General features: G+C 38.6%; 1 non-coding gene across 1 annotated transcript; it reads left to right on the top strand.

The window, feature by feature from the left end:
* The first annotated feature begins 4,388 nt into the window (after positions 1-4,388).
* On the top strand, positions 4,389-4,496 carry LOC121973960. The gene has a single exon (XR_006109860.1). It is a non-coding gene; the product is annotated as a small nucleolar RNA R71 (small nucleolar RNA).
* The last annotated feature ends 8,986 nt before the right edge of the window (positions 4,497-13,482 follow it).

Genomic DNA, 13,482 nt, shown 5'->3' with positions numbered 1-13,482 from the left:
TTACCAAGCAGATGATTTGCTCCCTATGGGTTACATAGATTCTGACTTCCAATCAGATAGGGATAATAGTAAGTCTACATCAGGCTATGTGTTTACTTTAGGAGATGGAGCCATTGCATGGAGGAGTGTTAAGTAGAAATGTGTTTCAGACTCAACCATGGAAGCTGAGTATGTGGCAGCCTCCGAGGCAGCCAAAGAAGTTGTATGGCTTAGGAATTTCTTAATGGACTTAGATGTGATTCCTGGTTTGTCCAAAATTATCACAATTTATAGTGATAATAGCAGTGCAGTAGCAAACTCGAAGGAACCACGAGCCCATAAGGCAAGTAAACAAATAGAGTGCAAGTACCATCTGATACGAGATATCGTAAAGCGAGGAGAAGTTGCTGTCACCAAGATTGCATCAGCAGATAACCTGGCAGATCCTTTCACTATGGCCCTTCCTGCAAAAGCTTTTGATCGGCATGTTGAGGGGATGGGGATCAGATGAATGGCAGCGTTTATGATAGCATAGTCTTTTAGTATAAGTGGGAAATTATTAGAGTGTATACTAAAAGCCTAGCTTTTTGTAAATATTTATTTTAAAATAAAGAATTACATTGATCAAATGTCTACATTTATATGTTAAGTGTAGTTGTTCAATTAATTTATATTGTAGATAACATAGTGTGTGGTGTCACACACAGAAGATCATGTTATCAGTTCCTTATAAGTTATAAATAGTAGCTCACGACTAAGATGGATAGGAACAAACCATTGGAATGGTCGTAGTGTAATTTGGTATTAGTTTATCTTAACTATAAAATTACACTAATACACTTTGAGTGTATTGAGCAGGACCATTTAAGGTAGTTTCATTTTATACTGACTATATAAAAGAACAAGACATTTGTTATTATGAAAGTGTGTGCTCTTAATCCTGATGTAATAACAAGTACATATATTTAGTATTTATTTCTTTAATTTATCAGTGGGTGAGATTTAGTTCGATAAATCAAGAGGCCCGATAAGTTGGGAAATAATATTATTTATAGTGAGTGCTGTTGATTATAGAAGGAAACTGTGTCCTAGCTATCTAGGTTGATGATGTCCCCAAGAGGAGCTCATAAGGATTGTCATGTAAACCCTGCAGGTGGACTTACTCCGACATGACAATAAGGTTGAGTGCTACTACTCTTGGAGTTAAATATTGATAAAGTGAGTTGTCAGTAACTCATTTAATTAGTGAACATTTCGATATCTTAAACACAGGGAGATTAACATCAATTGATCCCATGATTGAAGCCCAAAATCCATTCCAGTCTATAGTACCATCAAATCCACGGGCACCTCCAGTAGGTAAACCAAAACAAATATTAAAATCACTAAACGTCCACCGAATTTCTTTGTTCATCAACCTAAAAGTTATGACCCAATGTAGTCATCCTCAGAAGAAAATTTAACATCAATTGAACTTAAAAATTCCAGGACTAGGGAGGGGTAAGTTGGTAGACGTGTGTACATCATGTCATGCCAATCAAAGGAGCTAATCATCCAATCTACGTCATTCCTAATCCCTAACGAATCCATGGTGGTTGAATCCATATATCTAGTGAATACAATTTTCCTAGCAACGAGAATATCATATCTAGCTTTATGTTCTTGATTTCTAAAAATAATATTAAATTCGTTGTCGTTACGTTCGTCGCGTGCCATCCTTTTTCCTTTGACTTTGGATGAAGAAGCCTTTCCCTTGCCTTTGTCTCCTCCCGGTGCATCTCCTTCGCTAGCTCCACCGCTTCCTCGTCGGAGTCTCTTCAGGATTTGAGACATGATATGCAAGGTGAATTTGAGGACTTTCTTGTGGGTGGATGTGGATCTTGAAGATAGAGGAGGAGAAAGAAGAAGGATAGGGGAATTGCTCCTCTCTTTTCGGATTTGGGGCTTGAAGAAAACTTAGATCTAGATCTCAGTAAAGATAAGTCTTAGATGTAAGTAATGAAGGTTGATGAGGTGTAGTGGGGAAGAAAAGTTTTTTTTTTTTTTTTGGAGAGAAAGAGATGGGAAGTAGGGTTATTTAGGGTGGTTGGCGGTGCACACGGGTAAGGCACGACCGTGTCTTAAAGACACGGCCTGGTTGATGGGGTCGCCTCACGGTCGTGCCTGTTGGCATGGTCCCTTCTTTCCTCCTCTCGGCCGAGATCGCACGACTGTGTCAACCGACACGGTCCGTACACTCTTCTCCTCGGGTAGCTTTGCACGGTCGTGCCAGATCCGCACGGTCGTGTATTGTTCCTTCTCTGCAAAGGACACACGGCCATGTGTTACGCACGTAGTGTCTCACTCTTCTCCTTTTTGACCCTTCCGATGCTGCCATGCCCATGAAACGATCACGGCCAACTCGTGGAGGATAATGCACATCCTGAAAACAAAAGTCCAAGAATAAGAATACTTGATTGAACTAAAATAGAACGACAGGTGGATAATGAATTAAAACAAAACCCTTGGGTTGCATCCCAAGAAGCACTTGTTTTAGGTCTTTAGCTTGACCTTGTATCAGTTAATGTGGACTAAACCCATGGAAGCACGACTCTCCTCCTAGGGTTAATGCTCCAATTTGCACCTTCAGTTTCACTCGTGCAGGACAAATATACTTTTTATTGCTTGTTGGGGGCGACCTCTCAAGTTTTGCCGAATCATGCATCATGTCTGGCGGCCTCCCATGGAAACTGCATTCCTCAGCTTTGTATGTATTCGAATTACTGGCATTTCCCCGAAAAGAAGAGATGCAAATAGGAGAATCAGATAAATTGAATTCTAACCTTTCTTTACCGATCTCCAGAGATAACTTGTGATGTTTCACATTGATGAGGGCTCCAGCGGTGGTAAGGAATGGTCTTCCTAAGATGATTGGGATCTTGGGATCCTCCTCCATATCCAGGACAATAAAATCTGCAGGAACGATGCATCCACCTATCTCTACTGGCACATCCTCCACTATACCCATTGGGTATCTACATGAATGGTCAGCCAATTGTAGTGCCATAGTAGTAAGTTTGATGTTTTGGAGTCCTAGTTTCTTGCATAACGAGTATGGAAGTAGGCTGACACTCGCTCCCAAGTCGCAGAAAGCCTTGTGTATGAGCTCAGAGCCAATCTTACATGGTATTGAAACATTTCCTAGATCCTGGAGCTTCGGGGGAGTGTCTGCCATGAGAAGAGTGCTGCACTTCTCCATCAATGCTACAATCTCGAAGTCACCCTTCTGTCTTCTATTGGAAAGAATACCTTTTAAAAATTTGACGAACTTCGGCATTTGGTGTAGTGCGTCTATTAGAGGTACTTCAATGTAGATTTCTTTAATTTTCTTAAGGAATCGGTGGAGCTCTTCATCTTTTTGAGATGTTATTAGCTTTTGAGGGAAAGGAATCGTCTGACTTTGTGGGGGAAGTGGAAGAGTCCCTTCAACCTTCTTGGTAATCTCCTCCCTATCCTTGTTCTGGACTAAATTAGGCATGAGAGGAGAGAGCTCTTCTTTTGAATCAATTCCTTTCTGTGCACCCATTTGGGGATCTCCCAAAGTCCGTCCCCTCCTCAGCTCAATGCGGTTGTAATGTTCCACCGGGTTTATGTTAGGCTTTCCCGGAAATGCTCTCAGTGCTCTTGAAAAGTACTGGGTTATCTGAGCGATTTGGCTATCTTGCATCTTTTGATGCTTTTCAGAATTCTCAATTCTTTGATTCAATTGCTTGATTTCATTCTTCATCTCTTTTTTCTCCAAGAGAGATTCTTCAAGCATCTTTTCAATTTTGGGCAGTTGTGAAGGTTGTTGTTGTTGATAAGTCTGTGGTCCAGATTGGTGGTTTTGTTGCCCAGGTTCGTAGCTTGGCTTTGCTGGTTCTTGATCTTGATTTCCTCGGTAAGAAAAATTTGGGTGGTTCCTCCACCCAAGGTTGTATGTGTTAGAGTAGAGATTATTTTACCATTGGTTATAACCGACTATCGCATCGCATTGTTCAAGTTAATGTATTTGTGCTTGTATTGTCCCTAAGGGGCAAGTATCTTGAGCATGATCAGAACTTCCATAAGTTTCGAACACACACACTATTGCATTGGCTGTGTTGTTCCCCATGGTATCAAGCTTCTTGGTTAGAGCATCCAGTCTTGCAGACATGAGCGTGATTGCATTCACGTCAAATTTTCCTGATGCCTTTATTGGATTCCCAGAAAAGGAACCTCCAGATCTTTCGGTTGCCCATTGATGATGGTTCTGGGCCACATTCTCTATTATGTCTTCAGCTTCATCAAGACTCTTGTTCATCAACGCCCCTCCTGTTGCAGAATCGAGGGACACCTTCGTGCGATAATTGATTCCATTGTAGAACGTGTGTTTCACCAACCACTTCTCGAGGCCATGATGGGGGCACTATCTCAGCATACTCTTGAATCTTTCTCATGCTTCGAATAACGATTCTGAGTCTTCTTGTTTGAAGCTTGTAATTCAATTCCTCATGTGTGCAGTTTTACTTGGCGGGTAAAATTTGTACAGAAATTTCTGCTCACACTGCTCCCAAGATGTAATATTATTTGCTGGTAATGAATTAAGTCACTGCTTGACTCTGTCTTTCAGGGAAAATCCAAAAAGAAGTAACCTTACTGTTTCTTGAGAGACCCCTTCACTAACATAGTACTCAAGATCTCATAGAAAAGCTCCAAGTGATGATTGGGATCATCATGCAGTCCTCCTCCAAATTGATTTTGCTGAACCATGTGTTCACTGCAGGCTTGATTTCAAAATTTTTAACTTCAATTGGTGGTCGGGTGATGCTAGACCGAAGCCCTCGTGCATAAGGTGCTGCGTAGTACTTCAAAAGCTTGTCAGCCATTTCTGATGTTTCTTGTTCTGCTTGGAGTTTTTGCAAGTTTCTTCTCCTCAGAAAAGTTCTATCAATATCTGGATCGAATGACAGAAGTTTTCCAGAAAAATTAGCTCTTCACATGCAAAAAAAATAAGATATTGAATAATCCAAGTGCATATATATATATATATATATAAATGCTGAAAGTAAAATGAAATAAAGGAAAACAAGGTATAGTCTAATCCAATATGATTATCACTAATGTTATAGGCGCAGTCCCCGACAATGGCGCCAAAACCTTGTTACACTTCCGCAAGTGCACGGATACGTCATCAGTAATAAAACATTATCGATCCCACGAGGACTGGTTATAAGCACTAGCGATTGTTCACGTAGAATTAGCTAAACTATCGATGGTTATAAGTGAACTGTTTCTTGAGAAGAAAAGAACTTGAAGTAGATTTGAGAACTAACAAGAGAGAGAGAGAGAGAGAGAGAGAGTTTTACATGGTTTGGGAAGAGCTCTAGGAGTTCGGTTTCGTTGTGGTGGTAACTAATGTATCATGTTCTATCATTTCCTCATTGTTAATCAATATGTACTCATCGGAAGTTATAGCTACTACCCTTAAGCACTAAACAGAGAAGACCCCTGTGAAATCCTATTACGGTTAACCCCTGTCACTAGGGCGCCTCAGTAGATCACAAGAATGCAAACCTGATCGGTATCATTAAGGATAGAGATAGGAGTTTGGTTTGGTTTGGATTCTTACTTCCTTGTGGAGGAATTACCTCTTCTTTCGAGGGAGTATCCTAGATGTCTGTGAACGGGTTACCCCTATCACTAGGGCCCCTCAGGTATACGATCTAAGATCTTCTCTATATGAAATTAGCAATCCCAACACAATCAATTAATACAACATGGCAAACAAGTCTCATGCATATCAAATTGAAACAAGACAAGCGAAATCATTTAATGAGTGAAAGCATAAGCATGAATCTTACATCATAACCTAACCACAACTACTCCCTGATTCTAGAACAAAGAATCTACTCCATAGACATAGGGGAAAAACCCAAAGACATAGTATAATTAAACATTCAATCCCCAGACAAGAAGAGAGAGGAAATAGAGATGCTTATTCAATGACGTCGAGTGATCTTCAGATCCAATCCTTTGCTTCTGGAGTTGATGCGGTGATGGAGGTGATCTCGGATCGTTGAACAGAGGTCTAGGAAGGGTTAAGAGCCCTTTTATAGGTTTGGGCACGGACGTCGCACGGCCCGTGATACGGGCGCCGCACGGCCCGTGCCACAGGCGCCGCACGACCCGTGCCACGGGCACCGCACGACCCGTGCCACGGGCACCGTACGGCCCGTGCCACGGGCACCGCACGACCCGTGCCACGGGCGTCGTACGGCCCGTTCCACGGTCGTGCGAGATCCGCACAGCCAACTCCTCTCCTTCTTTGGGTAGAGTGGCACGATCGTGTGAGATCCGCACGACCATGTCTTCCTTCAACTCTGGTCACGAGGCACGGCCATGCAAGGTCGCACGGTCGTGTGCTGCTCTCTCTTGGGAATGGCCACACGATTGTGCAGGGTTGCACCGCCGGTGTCAAGTGGTTTTCTAGTTTTACTCCGATGCGTCGACAATCACCGTTATCGCTCCAAAAGTTATCCCTGTCAACACAAAACCAAACAAAAAGCAGATCTCTGATAAAAGAGTAATTAATACTGAATTAACAATAGGAGAGATGATCTACGAAGAATATATACAAATAAAGTAAGTGATTGTGTGTTAAAACAAGCATAAATGATCATAATATCTACGCACATCAGTCAACCTCTGCGCCTCCTTCATGTTGTGTGGTAGAGCCATATCTTGAAGCTCCCGTACCTTGCTAGGATTAGCTTCTATCCCACGCTTAGTCACCATGTATCTCAAGAATTTTCCAATTTTGGCTCCAAATAAACACTTGCAATGGTTGAGCTTAAGTTCATACCACCTCAGAGTTCCATAGGTTTCTTCTATATCCGCACATAAATCCGAAGCTCATAGAGTTTGATAAGAATGTCACCCACATAAACCTCCATATTCCTCCCGATCTGATTTTGAAAAATCTTATTCATGAGCCTTTGATAGGTGGCCCCTACATTTTTTAGTCTGAAAGACATAACATTATAGCAATAAGTACCTTTGATAGTTATAAAACTAACCTTTTCTTGATCCTCCTTAGCAAGTGGGATTTGATGATATCCCTAATAAGCATCTAGAATACATATAAACTCGCACCCAACAATAGAATCCACCACCTGATCGATGCGAGGCAAGGGATATTAATCCTTTGGGCAAGCTTTTTTAAGATCCCGGAAGTCTATACACACTCGCCATTTGCTCCCAGGCTTGGAGTGTTGGTTGCTAATCGGAAGATCATACCGATTCCCTTGTACAAAAATTTTGTACAAGTCCTGAAACTTTCCTAACAACTTATTGTGTTCTTTAAAAATTAAATTCGAAATTGCAAACGGAGCTTAACATTATTGATTCCAAATTTAACATATCTGTTCTTAGAGGTTTAGACTTGGATCGCAAACGATACTTAACATTATAGATCCAAATCCACCTATGTTACAAATTCAATTAAATATTTATTTCGGAAATCGGCTCCCAAGTCAAACATGACAAGGTACTTGGCCTTCTTGGGTATGGGAACATCCACCACTGCCTCAACAAGCCTCTTAACGAAATTCAATATTTAATTTCCTTATAGTAACGCTAGGTTTAACCAAAAAGAACAATCAAATCACAAGATCGAAAAATAAAAGAAACACAACTTCGAATCACAAATCCGCAAATCTAGAATCACTAGCCTCTCGCGTTTGATATTTCAAATCTATACAAAGAAAACTAGTATGATGCGGAATAGAATTACTAGTTATACCTTTCTTTGTAAGCAACAACCTCTTGATCTTCTATCGTATTACTCTTCTTATCTCGAACATTGTATGTGCAACGATCTACCGAGATGAGAACCACCAAGACACCTTCCTTCTTGCAAATTTTAGCCACCAACCTTCAAGCTCCAAGGGATGCAAGAGCAAAGCCTTCTTTCTCTCCTTCTTCTCCTAACAAGAACTGGCCACCATTAAGAACTCCAAGAGAGGGGTGCATCGGCCACTAAAGAAGAAGAGAAGAGGAGGAATATAGGGCCGGCCACACCAAGGAAGAGAGGAGGGGAATACTAGAAGATATGTTGTGAGGTGAGGCACCTCTACCCTCTCTTTTATATTCCTTGGTCTTGGCAAATAAGGAAATGTAATTATAAGTAAAATTCTCTTATTTTCCTTGCTATTGGTTAATAAGGAAAATTTAATTAAAAATTGCTTTTAACCCTTTACATGGTCGCACCCTTCACATGCTCCAAATAAGGCAATTTTTAAACACAAAATTAAAACTTCCTTATTTGTTTCAGGAAATTTTCAAAATAAAAATTTCTCTTTTAATTTCACCTTTATGGTTGGTTATAAAAGGAAACTTTTATAAATTAAAATCTCTCTATTAAAACATGTGGATGATTTCCAAAAAGAAAAGTTTTCTTCAAAATTAAAATCTTCCTTTTAACTACAAATAAGGAAAGATATCAAACCTTTCTCTTAATCCTTTGTAGAAACTATAAAAGGAAATATTTAATTTTTAAACTCTCTTTTAATCATGGCTTCCACATAAGGAAAGATTTTAAAAATAAAATCCTTTTATTTTAATATGGTCGACCACAACAAGCTTGGGCTCCAAGCTATGGCCGACCCCCTTAACTTGGCTCAATCCTTTGTCTTGGCTGGCCCAAGCTTGGGCTCCAAGCTTGCTTGGCTGGCCACCTAAGGGTGGGTAGGAAGTGAGTATTTGGTGGATATAATTCTCTATATATAAGAGGCTATGATAGGGACCGAGAGGAGGAATTGGTTTTGGTCTCCCGATGAAATTAAGCTTCTCATGTTTGCCCCGAACACCCAACTTAATTTCATCAATAATAATTCATACCACTAAAGAATTATTATTGGACTACTGCACCAATCCTAAATTACATTTGGGCTCCTTCTTATCATGAGTGTGTTAATCTCCCTGTATTTAAGATGTCGAATGTCCGCTAATTAAATGAGTTACTGACAACTCTCTTTAATTAATATCTTAGTCCAAGAGTAGTACCACTCAACCTTATCGTCATGTCAGACTAAGTCCACTTGTAGGGTTTACATGACAATCCTTATGAGCTCTCCTTGGGGACATTATCAACCTAGATTACTAGGATATAGTTTCCTTCTATAATCAACAACACACACTATAAATAATATCATTTCCCAACTTATTGGGTCTTTTGATTTATCGAGCTAAATTTCCCCTTTTAATAAGTCAAAGAAATAAATACTAAGTACACGTGCTTATTATTATATCGGGATTAAGAGTATACACTTCCATAATAACAAAGGTCTTGCTCTTTTATTAAGTCAGTATAAAAAGAACTTACCTTAAATGGTCCTGCTCAATACACTCAGAGTGTACTAGTATAATTTATCAGTTAAGATAAACTAATACCTAATTACACTATGACTATTCCAATGATTTATTCCTTTCCATATCAGTCGTGAGCTACTGTTTATAATTTATAAGGAATTGATAACATTATCTTCTGTGTGTGACACCACACACCATGTATTCTACAATATAAATTAATCGAACAACTACACTTAGCATAAATGTAGACAATTTGACCAATGCGATTCTTTATTTCAAAAATAAATGTTTACAAAAATCTAGGATTTTAGTATACATTCTAACAGGAGCTGATCAGGATAAAATCATCAAGGAAGATGTGGATAAATTGCTAGAAGTTGGTTATATCAAGGAAGTGCAATTCCCTAGTTGGTTGGCTAATGTGATCTTGGTTTCTAAGCCTGGAAACAAATGGTGAGTATGCATAGACTTCCAAGATCTTAACAAAGTTTGCTTGAAGGATTATTATCCTCTACCTCGTATTGACCAAGTGGTGGGTTCTACTACTGGGTGTGAATTTATATGCATGCTAGAGGCTTATCAGGGATATCATTAAGTCCCGCTTGCTAAGGAAGATCAAGAAAAGGTTAGTTTTATAACTGTTGAAGGTACTTATTATTATAATGTTATGCCTTTCAGACTAAGGAATGCAGGGGTCACCTATCAGAGGCTCATGAATTAGGTTTTTTTGTTGGTTGCTACTCGGAATACTGTTCTAGTTCTCCTGTACAAAAATTTGTACAAGCATAGAACTGTCCTAGCTACCAATGTGCTCTACTGAAGTTAAATTTGGATTGCAAATGATGCTTAACAATATTAATCCAAATTTTCCTTTAGAAGTTAAACTTGGATTGAAAATGAAACTTAACATTCTTACTCCAAGTTCAATTGATGTATTCTTCATAAGTTAAATCATATTACAGAAGTTAATTAAATATCTATTTAGAAGATCGACTTCAAGGTTAAATATGGCGAGGCACTAGGCCTTCTTAGGTATGAGATCATCCACCACATCCTAGACAAAGCCTTTCAAAGAAATTGGATATTTAACTTCTTACAGTAAACTAGGTTTAACTACATAGACCTCAATAGAAGCACAATATCGAAACATGAAATTGAAAAATAAAATCAATAACAAAATGATAACCTAAAGCCGATAACCTCTTGTGTTTGGTTTTTCAACATCTATACAAAAAGATGAACTAGTCATGATGCGGAAACGAATAACTAGTTATACCTTTTTGTAGCTTATACACCTCTTGATCTTCTGCTATATTCCTCTCCTTCTCTTGGATGTCATGTGGGTGACGATCTTCCAAGATGAAATCCACCCAAGCTTCTTCCTTTGCTTCCAAGTTTTGGCCACCAACTAACCTCCAAGGGATGCTAGACAAGAGAGCTTCCTTCTCTTCTTCTTCTCCTTCAAGCAACCGGTCACCAAGCTTGATGTCGCCAGCCTCCAACGAAGAAAACAAAAGGAGAAGAGAAAAGGAAGAGGGTCGGCCACCAAGGGAATAGAGGAGAGGAGTTTCGAGCACCAATAGAGAGGATGCAAGGCTTAGGTTGTACTCAATGAGGCACCCTCTCCCTCTCTTTTATAATCCTTGGTGAATCCAAAAAAGGAAAGTTTTAAAACAAAAAATTAAAACTTCCTTGTAATCCTTTACATGGCGGACCACATCATGTCCAAACAAGGAAAGATTTTCAACAAAAATTAAAATCTCTCTTTTAAAATCCCTTTTGTGGTTAGCTATAAAGGACATGTTTTAAAAATTAAAATCTTCTCTTTTAAATCCTTTTGTGGATGTCTTTAAAAGAAAAGATTTAAAATAACACTCCTTTTATATCATGGTTACAAAAAAAAAGTTTAAAATTAAAATCTTTCTTTTAAATATTATAGATAACTACAAATAAGGAAAGATTTCAAATCTCTCTTTTAATCCTTTGTAGAAAGTTATAAAAGGAAAGATTTTAAAAATTAAAACTCTCTTTTAAAACTATGTGAAAAGCATCATAAAAGGAAAGTTTTTAACAAAATAAAATTTTCATTTTCTATTCTTATATGGCCGGCCCCTTGCTTGGCCACCAAACAAGGCTTGGTCGGCCCTAGCTTAAGCTCCAAGCTTGGCTTGGCCATCCCCTTGCTTGGGCTCCAAGCAAGGATGTGGCGGCCCCTTAAGCTAGGTTAAGAAGTTGGGCTTTGGGTAGATATAAGGCTTTATAAATAAGTGTTGGTTGCTACTCGGAAAACCTAATGGTTCCGCTGTACAAAATTTTGTATAAAGGTCTGAACGTTTTCCTAGCTACCATGTGTTCTTTTAAATTAAACTTGGATCACCTGCGGAACTTAACACATTTGATCCAAAATTTAATCTATTTGTTCTTTTAGGTTTTGACTTGGATCTCCTGCAGAACTTAACACGTTCGATCCAAATCACCTAGGTTATTAATTCCATTAAATATTAATTTCCAAAATTGGCTTCCAGTACTGACGTGGCGAGGCACATGGCCTTCTTGGATATGGGAGCAACCACCACCGACTAGACAAAACCTTTTAAGGAAAGCTAATATTTAATTTCCTAAAATAACTTTAGGTTAACCGAAAGGAACAATCAAATCACAAGGAAAAGAAAAAAAAACAAAGAACACAACATCGAAAACAAATTCGAAATACTAGAATCGCATGCCTCTTGTATTTGGTATTATTTCCAAAAATAACTAGTATGATGCGGAAAGGAAAAATACTAGTTATACCTTTTAGAAAGACCTCTTGATCTTCTACCATATTCCTCTTCTAACCTCGGACGTTGTGTGGGCAACGATCTTCCAAGATGAGGACCACCTAGCACCTTCTTCTTTTTCCTTCAAGTTTCGGCCAAGCACCAAAAATCCAAGGATGAAGAACTTCTTCCACCAACTAAGCTCCAAGGGATGCAAGCTTTTTCTCCTTCTTCTTCTTCCTCTCCAAGTAGTATCCGGCCACCACAAAAGCTCCAAGCAAGGAAGGGTTTCGGCCACCAAAAAGAGGAAGAGAGGGAGAGAGGATGGCCGGCCACAACACCAAGGAAAAAGAGGGAGAGAATAATAGAGGTTGTATCTTATGAAGGCACCCCAACCCCCTCTTTTATATTCCTTAGCTTTGGTAAATAAGGAAATTTAATTACAATAAAATTTCCTTAATTTTCCTTGACATGGATTAATTAAGAAAAATTAAACAAAATTTCCTAAACATTCATGTCTTGGCCGGGCACATCAACAAGAGCAAACAAGACAATTTTTAATCAACAATTAAAAATTCCTTATTTGTCTTCAGAAATTTTAAAAAATAAAATTTCCCTTTAAAATCCCTTTATGGTTGATAAAAAGAAATTTCTATAATTTTAATTTTTCAACATGTGAATAATTTTTAAAGAGAAAAAATAAAATATCTTTCCTATCTACAAATAAGGAAAAAGATCTAATCTCTTTTCTTAATCTTTTGTAGAAGAGATATTTTAATTTTAATTCTCTCCAATAAATTATATCTTCCACATAAGAAAAAATTTGGCCGACCCAAGCTTGATCCACAAGCAAGCTTAGTCGGCCCCCTTATCATGGGTATGAAGGTGGGTATAGGTGGGTATAGTACTCTATAAATAAGAGGCTACGATAGGGACCGAGAGGAGGAATTGGTTTTGGTCTCCCGATAAAATTAAGCATCCCGCGTTTGCCCCGAACACACAACTTAATTTTATCAATAGAGAACTATTATTGAACTACCGCACCAATCCCAAATTACATTTTTGGGCTCCTTCTTATTATGAGTGTGTTAGTCTCCCTGTGTTTAAGATGTCGAATGTCCACTAATTAAGTGAGTTACTGACAACTCATTTAATTAATATCTTAATCCAAGAATAGTACCACTCAACCTTATCGTCATGTCGGGTTAAGTCCACCTGCAGGGTTTAATCTTGGGGACATTATCAACCTAGATTACTAGGACACAGTTTCTTCTATAATCAACAACACACACTATAAGTGATTTCATTTCCCAACTTATCGGATTTATTGATTTATCGAACTAAATCTCATCCATTGATAAATTAAAGAAATAAA

Source organism: Zingiber officinale, chromosome 4A, assembly GCF_018446385.1.
Source record: "Zingiber officinale cultivar Zhangliang chromosome 4A, Zo_v1.1, whole genome shotgun sequence".
Lineage (NCBI taxonomy): Eukaryota > Viridiplantae > Streptophyta > Magnoliopsida > Zingiberales > Zingiberaceae > Zingiber > Zingiber officinale.
The sequence above is the reverse complement of the archived record's forward strand: the minus strand, read 5'-3'. Positions and strand labels throughout refer to the sequence as shown.